A 12,071-nucleotide genomic window follows, 5' to 3' on the forward strand; every position below is an offset into this window, starting at 1 on the left:
ACACCGGTTTGGCAATGCGGCAGTTCACACATATGTTTAGCTATTTATAATCATAAAGCTAGAAAACTAACATAATATACGGGCCAAAATTCATAAAACACCATAATTTACGGAAGAAATAATATGAAAACATATCATAGCGAAATTCAACCCTCAAAAAAAAAAACCCTCAAAAAACTACTCAAAAGTAGAAAACTAACACAACATACGGGTCAAAATTCATAAAACACCATATTTTACAGAAGAAATCATCGGAAAATATATTATAGTGAAATTCAACCCTCTCAGCTCAATTTATGAAACTCGTGAGTCAGTCAGCATACGTATACGAAAACACCAGTTTGGCAATGCGGCAATTCACACATATGTTTTGCTATTTCAAACAGTTCGTGGTAACGAACTGTAGTAAGGAGCGATCCGGCTCAATAGTAACCAAAACTCTAAAAAATTGAATTTTGATATCAATAGCTACATCAAAAGAATCGCATTTTGATGCTGATTTTAAATATATAAGTTTCATCAAGTTTAATCTTACCCATCAAAAGTTACGAGCCTGGGAAAATTTGCCTTATTTAGGAAAATAGGGGGAAACACCCCCTAAAAGTCGTAGGATCTTAACGAAAATGACACCATCAGATTCAGCGTATCAGAAAACCCTACTGTAGAAGTTTCAAGCTCCTATCTACAAAAATGTGGAATTTTGCATTTTTTGCCAGAAGACAAATCACGGGTGCGTGTTTATTTGTTTGTTTTTTTTTTTTTTTTTTTTCCCCAGGGGTCATCGTATCGACCAAGTGGTCCTAGAATGTCGCAAGAGGGCTCATTCTAACGGAAATGAAAAGTTCTAGTGCCCTTTTTAAGTGACCAAAAAAATTGGAGGGCATCTAGGCCCCCTCCCACGCTCATTTTTTTCCCAAAGTCAACGGATCAAACTTTTGAGATAGCCATTTTGTTCAGCATATTCGAAAATCATAATAACTATGTATTTGGGGGTGACTTACTCCCCCACAGTTCCTGGGGGAGGGGCTGCAAGTTACAAACTTCAACCAGTTTTTACATATAATAATGGTTATTGGGAAGTGTACAGACGTTTTCAGGGGGATTTTTTTGGTTTGAGGGTAGGGTTGAGGGAGGGGGCTATGTGGGAGGATCTTTCCTTGGAGAAATATGCCATGGGGGAAAAAATTCAATGAAAAGGGCGCAGGACGAATCTGGTCACGTTAGAAAAAAACGTCAAATTCAGAGCTTAATATACAATGCTGGGTGTTCGGAGCCTCTCTATTATGGAGTATAATTTGAAAATAACACAACTATACGAGCGATAAAACATATATACCACAACCATAACTCAACTAACGAAAGAACTGCTAAGAGATAACACAACTATAAAGCGAAAACAGGTGAAAACTAACGGGAAAATAAACGAACTAAGAGGTGGAAGGGGCCCAGAGAAAAAATATAATCCTTTTTCAATTTTGAGCCTAACTTCCGCAAAGGAGAAATAATGTCAGAAGCCCAGAAATACCGAATTATTTTCTTTTCAAACAGTTCGTGGTAAAGAACTGTAGTAAGGGGCGACCCGGCTCAATAGTAAACGGAACTCTAAAAAACGGAATTTTGATGCTAAAAGATACATCAAAAGAATCGAATTTTTACGCTGATTCTAAATATATAAGTTCCAATTAATTTAGTCTTTGTCATCGAAAGTTACGAGCCTGAGAATATTTGCCCTATTTTGGAAAAAAGGGGGAAACATCCCCTAAAAGTCATAGAATCTTAACTAAAATCACACTATCGCATTCGGCATATCAGAGAACTCTATAGCAAAAATTTCAAGCTCCTATCTAAAAAAATGTGGAATTTCACATTTTTTGCAAGAAGACAAATCACGGGTACGTGTTTATTTGTTTGTTTGTTGTTGTTTTTTCTTTTCCCCAGGGGTCATCGTATCGACCAGGTGGTCTTAGAGTGTCGCAAGAGGGCTCATTCTTACGGAAATGAAAAGTTCTAGTGCCCTTTTAAGTGATAAAAAAATTGGAGGGCAAATAGGCCCCCTCCCAGGCTAATTTTTTTCCAAAAGTCAACAGATTAAAATTTTAAGATAGCCATTTTGTTCCGCATAGTTGAAAACCATAATAACTATGTCTTTGGGAATGACTTACTCCCCCACAATTCCTGGGGGAGGGGCTGCAAGTTACAAACTTTGACCAGTGTTTACATATAGTAATGGTTATTGGGAAGTGTACAGACGTTTTAGCCAAAAAAAAAATTAATATACTAATTTCATTTCAATAATTTATGTGCGGAGAGCCAAAATCAAACATGCATTAATTCAAAAACGTTCAGAAATTAAATAAAAAAAACTAGTTTTTTTAACTGAAAGTAAGGAGCGACATTAAAACTTAAAACGAACAGAAATTACTCCGTATATGAAATGGGTTGTCCCCTCCGCAGTCCCACGCTCTTTACGCTAAAGTTTGACTCTTTGCCACAATTCTACTTTTTAAAACAATTAAAAACTTTAGCGTAAAGAGCGTGGGACTGCGGAGGGGACAACCCATTTCATATACGGAGTAATTTCTGTTCGTTTTAAGTTTTAATGTCGCTCCTTACTTTCAGTTAAAAAAACTAGTTTTTTTTATTTAATATAATCATAAAGCTAGAAAACTAACATAATATACGGGCCAAAATTCATAAAACACCATAATTTACGGAAGAAATAATATGAAAACATATCATAGCGAAATTCAACCCTCTCAGCTCAATTTATGAAACTCGACATGAGACAGTCAGTATACATGTACGAAAACACCGGATATATCGGCATATGGCAATTAACACGTATCTTTAGCTACTCAAAATGATAAACTACTCAAAAATAGAAAACTAACACAACATGCGGGTCAAAATTCATAAAACACCATATTTTACAGAAGAAATCATCGGCAAATATATTATAGTGAAATTCAACCCTATCAGTTCAATTTATGAAACTCGACATAAGACAGTCAGCATACGTATACGAAAACACCAGTTTGGCAATGCGGCAGTTCACACATATGTTTAGCTATTTATAATCATAAAGCTAGAAAACTACCATAGCATACGGGTCAAAATTCATAAAAAACCATATTTTACAGAAGAAATCATCGGAAAATATATTATAGTGAAATTCAACCCTCTCAGCTCAATTTATGAAACATGACATGAGACAGTTAGCACACATACGGAAATACCAGTTTGGCAATGCGGCAATTCACACATATGTTTAGCTATTTATAATCATAAAGCTAGAAAACTAGCATAACATACGGGTCAAAATTCATAAAACACCATATTTTACAGAAGAAATCATCGGAAAATATATTATAGTGAAATTCAACCCTCTCAGCTCAATTTATGAAACTTGACATGAGACAGTTAGCACACATACGAAAATACCAGTTTGGCAATGCGGCAATTCACACATATGTTTAGCTATTTATAATCATAAAGCTAGAAAACTATAATAATATACGGGCCAAAATTCCTAAAACACCATATTTTACAGAAGAAATCATCGGAAAATATTTTATAGTGAAATTCAACCCTCTCAGCTCAATTTATGAAACTTGACATGAGACAGTTAGCACACATACGAAAATACCAGTTTGGCAATGCGGAAATTCACACATATGTTTAGCTATTTATAATCATAAAACTAGAAAACTAACATAACATACGGGTCAAAATTCATAAAACACCATATTTTACAGAAGAAATCATCGAAAAATATATTATAGTGAAATTCAACCCTCTCAGCTCAATTTATGAAACTTGACATGAGACAGTTAGCACACATACGAAAATACCAGTTTGGCAATGCGGCAATTCACACATATGTTTAGCTATTTATAATCATAAAGCTAGAAAACTAACATAACATACGGGTCAAAATTCATAAAACACCATATTTTACAGAAGAAATCATCGAAAAATATATTATAGTGAAATTCAACCCTCTCAGCTCAATTTATGAAACTTGACATGAGACAGTTAGCACACAAACGAAAATACTAGTTTGGCAATGCGGCAATTCACACATATGTTTAGCTATTTATAATCATAAAGCTAGAAAACTAACATAATATAAGGGCCAAACTTCATAAAACACCATATTTTACAGAAGGAATCATCGGAAAATATATTATAGTGAAATTCAACCCTCTCAGTTCAATTTATGAAACTCGACATAAGACAGTCAGCATACGTATACGGAAACACCAGTTTGGCAATGCGGCAGTTCACACATATGTTTAGCTATTTATAATCATAAAGCTAGAAAACTAACATAATATACGGGCCAAAATTCATAAAACACCATATTTTACAGAAGAAATCATCGGAAAATATATTATAGTGAAATTCAACCCTCTCAGCTCAATTTATGAAACTTGACATGAGACAGTTAGCACAAATACGAAAATACCAGTTTGGCAATGCGGCAATTCACACATATGTTTAACTATTTATAATCATAAAGCTAGAAAACTAACATAATATACGGGTCAAAATTCCTAAAACACCATATTTTACAGAAGAAATCATCGGAAAATATATTATAGTGAAATTCAACCCTCTCAGTTCAGTTTATGAAACTCGACATAAGACAGTCAGCATACGTATACGAAAACACCAGTTTGGCAGTGCGTTAGTTCACACATATGTTTAGCTATTTATAATCATAAAGCTAGAAAACTAACATAATATACGGGCCAAAATTCATAAAACACCATATTTTACAGAAGAAATCATCGGAAAATATATTATAGTGAAATTCAACCCTCTCAGCTCAATTTATGAAACATGACATGAGACAGTTAGCACACATACGGAAATACCAGTTTGGCAATGCGGCAATTCACACATATGTTTAGCTATTTATAATCATAAAGCTAGAAAACTAGCATAAAATACGGGTCAAAATTCATAAAACACCATATTTTACAGAAGAAATCATCGGAAAATATATTACAGTGAAATTCAACCCTCTCAGCTCAATTTATGAAACTTGACATGAGACAGTTAGCACACATACGAAAATACCAGTTTGGCAATGCGGCAATTCACACATATGTTTAGCTATTTATAATCATAAAGCTAGAAAACTATAATAATATACGGGCCATAATTCATAAAACACCATATTTTACAGAAGAAATCATCGGAAAATGTATTATTGTGAAATTCAACCCTCTCAGCTCAATTTATGAAACTTGACATGAGACAGTTAGCACACATACGAAAATACCAGTTTGGCATTGCGGCAATTCACACATATGTTTAGCTATTTATAATCATAAAGCTAGAAAACTAACATAACATACGGGTCAAAATTCATAAAACGCCATATTTTACAGAAGAAATCATCGGAAAATATATTATAGTGAAATTCAACCCTCTCAGCTCAATTTATGAAACTTGGCATGAGACAGTTAGCACACATACGAAAATACTTGTTTGGCAATGCGGCAATTCACACATATGTTTAGCTATTTAAAATCATAAAGCTAGAAAACTAACATAATATAAGGGCCAAACTTCATAAAACACCATATTTTACAGAAGGAATCATCGGAAAATATATTATAGTGAAATTCAACCCTCTCAGTTCAATTTATGGAACTCGACATAAGACAGTCAGCATACGTATACGAAAACACCAGTTTGGCAATGCGGCAGTTCACACATATCTTTAGCTATTTATAATCATAAAGCTAGAAAACTAGCATAATATACGGGCCAAAATTCATAAAACACCATATTTTACAGAAGAAATCATCGGAAAATATATTATAGTGAAATTCAACCCTCTCAGCTCAATTTATGAAACTTGACATGAGACAGTTAGCACAAATACGAAAATACCAGTTTGGCAATGCGGCAATTCACACATATGTTTGGCTGTTTATAATCATAAAGCTAGAAAACTAACATAATATACGGGTCAAAATTCCTAAAACACCATATTTTACAGAAGAAATCATCGGAAAATATATTATAGTGAAATTCAACCCTCTCAGTTCAATTTATGAAACTCGACATAAGACAGTCAGCATACGTATACGAAAACACCAGTTTGGCAATGCAGCAGTTCACACATATGTTTAGCTATTTATAATCATAAACCTAGAAAACTAACATAATATACGGGCCAAAATTCATAAAACACCATATTTTACAAAAGAAATCATCGGAAAATATATTATAGTGAAATTCAACCCTCTCAGCTCAATTTATGAAACTTGACATGAGACAGTTAGCACAAATACGAAAATACCAGTTTGGCAATGCGGCAATTCACACATATGTTTAGCTATTTATAATCATAAACCTAGAAAACTAACATAATATACGGGCCAAAATTCATAAAACACCATATTTTACAAAAGAAATCATCGGAAAATATATTATAGTGAAATTCAACCCTCTCAGCTCAATTTATGAAACTTGACATGAGACAGTTAGCACAAATACGAAAATACCAGTTTGGCAATGCGGCAATTCACACATATGTTCAGCTATTTATAATCATAAAGCTAGAAAACTAACATAACATACGGGTCAAAATTCATAAAACACCATATTTTACAGAAGAAATCATCGGAAAATATATTATAGTGAAATTCAACCCTCTCAGCTCAATTTATGAAACTTGACATGAGACAGTTATATGTTTAGCTCTTTATAATCATAAAGCTAGAAAACTAACATAACATACGGGTCAAAATTCATAAAACACCATATTTTACAGAAGAAATCATCGGAAAATATATTATAGTGAAATTCAACCCTCTCAGCTCAATTTATGAAACTTGACATGAGACAGTCAGCATACATATACGAAAATACCAGTTCGGCAATTCACACATATGTTTAGCTATTTATAATCATAAAGCTAGAAAACTAACATAATATACGGGCCAAAATTCATAAAACACCATAATTTACGGAAGAAATAATCTGAAAACATATTATAGCGAAATTCAACCCTCTCAGCTCAATTTATGTAACTCGACATGAGACAGTTAGTATACATGTACGAAAACACCAGATATATCGACATTTGGCAATTATCACATATCTTTAGCTACTCAAAATAATAAACTACAAAAATAGAAAACTAACACAACATACGGGTCAAAATTCATAAAACACCATATTTTACAGAAGAAATCATCAGAAAATATATTATAGCGAAATTCAACCCTCTCAGCTGAATTTATGAAACTTGACATGAGACAGTCAGCATACATATACGAAAACACCAGTTTGGCAATGCGGCAATTCACACATATGTTTAGCTATTTATAATCATAAGCTAGAAAACTAACATAACATATGGGCCAAAATTAATAAAACACCATAATTTACGGAAGAAATAATCGAAAAACATTTTATAGCGAAATTCAACCCTCTCAGCTCAATTTATGAAACTCGACATGAGAAAGTAAGCATACATGTACGAAAACATCACATTACCAATATTTAAAATACTGCACCTATCTTTAGCTATTCAAAATCATGAAACTTGGAAACTAACACAACACGGGTGAAAAATTCATAAAACACCATAGATTGTTAAAATTGTTAAAAGGTCTAATAACCATGCCTTTGGGAATGTAATGCCCCCCATAGCCCCTGGAGAAATGATTATAAATTATGCAATGTGCTGATTGTTACAAACAGAATTTATCATTATGAAAGAGGGGGAATGTTCATCTGTCATTGTGTCAGAAAAGGCAATGGTTTTTAAGGTGAAATTTCTGGAAATGCTGAGGGGGATACTAAACTAAATTAAAAGACATTGTGTGCACGTAGAATATCCAAAAGGTATGTCATAAGCACCTTAAGAGTGCTTAAGAGCTTATGAGTTTTGTGAGTCTCAGAGAATTGATTTTTAACTGGTAGCTACAAAAAGTAACTTAAGTTGACTCGATAAAATATTCTCTAAGAGCTGTCTGTATCTTGCTCAAAATGTCAAAGCCAGAAGGAAGGTGTGCTTTAGATTCCCTGTTCTTTGAACTGATTTTTAATAATCAGATTATGATTCCTCTCTAGAATTGTAACTCTAGAAGTTGGAGATCTCTAAAAGTTCTAAATGTAGAAATCAAATGCTGGAAGATCAAGGACATACAATATATTTTTTTTAGTATAAATCTTATTCTTTTCCTAAAAAAGAAATCCAGTAATCGTATCCTTGTTGTACGGGTAATACACGGGTACACCCGGTAATACGGGTAAACAATATAGAAAAATTTGTTTTAGAGGGAGCCAGAGGGTGAAAATATTTCCTGGAGGAGAATAAGAATAATGTTGCAGCGAAGAATTTAATCAAGGAAAAAATTATTAAGTTAGCAGGATTTTTATGGTCTTGAAATTTATTTTGGCTCCCTCAAGGGTTGCAATTTAGTAAAGAAATACCCAGGAAGTCCATTTCTCTAAAATAGGATTTACAGTACGTCCATGTATCCATCCAAAAACGAAATGTGCAAAACCATTAAAGGGGGATTAACTTTACTATTCTGTAACTAGTGTGTCGTGCTTAATCAGTCACTTTGAAATGACTATAATTCGTTATTATGGCACTTGGTATTTTCCAAGTGACATATAGCGATCGCAAATTCTGTCTGTCCCGTTTTTGCTAGTTTAGGCACTTCCAGGTAAGCTAGGACGATGAAGTTTGGCGGGCGTATCAGGGACCAGACGAGATTAAATTAGAAATAGTCGTTTCCCCGATTCAACCATCTGGGAGGGGGGAGTTGGAGGACGGTTAATTCGAAAAATTAGAAAAATGAGGTATTTTTAACTTACGAACGGCTGATCGGATCTTAATGAAATTTGATATTTAGAAATATATTGTGTCTCAGAGCTCTTACTTCAAATCCCGACCGGATCCAGTTACATTGAGGAGAGTTAGAGAGGGAAACCTAAAATCTTGAAAATGCTTAGAGTGGAGGGATCGGGATGAAACTTAGTGGGATACGTGACACGTGATTGATACGTGATACGTGAGATACGTGATTGACATAACTGGAATGGATCTGCTCACTTTGGGGGAGCTGGGGGGGGAGGGTTAATTCTGAAAAATTAGAAACAATGAGGTATTTTTAACTTACGAAGGAGTGATCGGATCTTAATGAAATTTAATATTTAGGAGGAAATCGTAACTCAGATCTCTTATTTTAAATCCCCTTCGGATCTAATGTCTTTTGGGGGAGTTGGGAGGGGGAACCGGAAATCTTGGAAAACGCTTAGAGTGGAGAGATCAGGATGAAACTTGGTGGGAAGAATAAGCACAAGTTCAAGATACGTGACTGACAAAACCGGACCGGATCCACTCTCTTTTTGGGCGTGTGGAGGGGGGGGGGTAATTCGGAAAAATTAGAAAAAATTAGGTATTTTTAACTTACTTGATCAGATGTTAATGAAATTTAATAATTATAAGGATTTTGTGCTTCAGAGCTCTTATTTTAAATCCCGACCAGATCCAGTGGCTGTGGGGGAAGTTGGAGGGGGAGACTGGAAATGTTGGAAAATGTGAAAATTGAGGCATCTTTATCTTACGAATGGGTGGTCGAATATTAAGGAAACTTGATATATAGAAAGATAGTATGTCTCAGATGCTCCATTTCCAATTTGAATTGGATCCAGGGACGTAGGGGGCTGAATGGAGGAAACAGAAATCTTGGAAACCGGAAATCTTGGAAAAAGCTCAGAGTGGAGAGATCGGGATGAAACTTGATGGGGAGAATAGCCGTAAGTTCTAAATGCGCAATTGACATAAATAGAACGGGTCCGCTGTCTTCGGGGGAGCTGAAGGGGGATTTCCAGTGCTTTGGCGATTTCGGTACTTCTGGACGTGCTAGTACGATGAAAATTGGTAGGCGTGTGAGGGAGCTGCACAAATTGACTTGATAACAATCGTTTTCCCGATTTGACCACCTGGAGAGCTGGAGAGAGGGGAAAAATTGAAAAAAATGATATATTTTTAACTTACGAATGGGTGAGCCGATCTTAATAAAATTCGACATTTAGAGGGACCTCGTGTCTCAGAACTCTTATTTTGAATTGCCACCGTATCCGGTGATATTGGGGAAGTTGGAGTGGGAGACGGGAAATCATGGAAAACGTTATGAGTGGAGAGATCGGGATGAACAAACACAAGTCCTAGATACGTGATTGACATAACTGGACTGAATCCGCTCTCTTTGGGGAGTAAGGGGGGTGTCAATTTAAAAAAATATTGAGGTATTTTTAACTTAGGAAAGGGTTACCGGATCTTGATGAAATTCGATATTTAGAAGGAACTTATGTCTCAGAGCGTTTATTTTAAATCCTGACCAGATCTGGTGACGTTGGGGGGATTGGAGGGGAAACCGGAAATCTTGGGAAACGCTTCGAGTGGAAAGATCAGGATGAAACTTGGTGGGCAGAATAAGCAAATTTCGTAGAAACGTGATTGACGTAACCGGACTGGATCCGCCCTCTTTGAGGGAGTTAGGGGGAGGTCCAGTGCTTTGGTGAATTCGGTGCTTCTGGACGTGTTAGGACGATGAAAATTGGTAGACATGTCAGGGACCTGCACAAACTGACTTGGTAAAGTTGTTTTACCCGATTCGATCATTTTGGGGGTTGAAGGGAGAGGAAAAATTAGAAAAAATGAAGTATTTTTAACTTACGAGTGGGCGATCGGATCTTAATGAATTTTGATATTTAGAAGGATCTTGTGTCTCAGAACTCTTATTTTAAACTACGACCGGCATTAAGCCTCTGATTTTCCTTTTAAATCAATCTATTGATTCTTAGAATTTTGCTAGAGCTCATGCCATATGAGCTATTGGCTCTTAGCTCTTCCGACTTCGTCACAAGTGCCATATGAGCTCTTAGCTGTTATTCTGGTTTATACTCAGAAATGGATCTTTATGCAAAAAGAAAGTATTTGAGAGCAACCAAAGAGCTGTTGGTCACTTTGCACATTTGCAGGATCTGTTAGGTTTTATCCCTGTTTCTATTCTGCAGTATTTATTCTAGTTATACTAATACTTCTTATAACTCACTTCAGCATCAAGTCCCCTGAGGCCAACCCAGCTACGCACGCTTCTCCTCCATTCAAACATAATTATTGCCTCCCTCTTTACACCCTTCCCAGAAGCTCCCATTTCTCTTAAGTCTTTAATTTTGACATCCTATTCGTATCCAGTCCTATCCGTAGACGAGCTACTTTTGTTTGGTCCTAGACGACTGCGGGACAAGAACGATCTTGGGCCATCTGTCATTCTTCATCCACGAAACATGTGCTAGCCATTTCAACCTTATTATATATCAACTCTTATTATAGCTCCAGGAGGAGGGATTGACCCATATTTTTGTGCTGCTCACTGTTTGAGATCCGATCAGTCAGTTGGTTACCCAAAACAATCCGTAGACAATTTTTTTCTGGAAAACATCTAACAGATCCTCTTCCGTTTTTTGGAAGGCCCAAACTTCATAATCATACATGACCTCTGTCATCATTGTTGCTTTCATTATTCTAATCTTGGTGTATAGACTTATCTTCCATGAAAAAACACTCTTGGCCTTGACTGTTTCAAATTAACATATTCACTGCACCCACCGTCTATATTAATAATACTACCTAGGTAAATGAAGCTGTCCACTAGATCGATCTTGTTGTTACCCAACATCACCTTCATTTAGTTCTAGTCTCAGCAATTTAGTTCTATCAACATTAATTTTTAACCTATTCTTGCATCCCCTAACTCATACAACCTCTAAAAATTCATTTATTTTGCGACCACTTTCATCTAGGATTCTCGAACCATCAGCATAATGTAAGTCTGGAAGGATTTTACCTTCCTATTTGATTCCATGCTCTCCCATAGCCTTTGCTGTGTTCCTTCGGACACAGTCCATCAAATGATTCATATATATGGGGATAGGACTCAGTCCTGCTTAACTCCTGATTTATTACGAAATCAGCTACTAATCCCATTTTTTACCTTATACGCGGCGAAGTTAGTCTCGTACTT

Source organism: Artemia franciscana, chromosome 1 (assembly GCF_032884065.1).
Source record: "Artemia franciscana chromosome 1, ASM3288406v1, whole genome shotgun sequence".
Classification (NCBI taxonomy): domain Eukaryota; kingdom Metazoa; phylum Arthropoda; class Branchiopoda; order Anostraca; family Artemiidae; genus Artemia; species Artemia franciscana.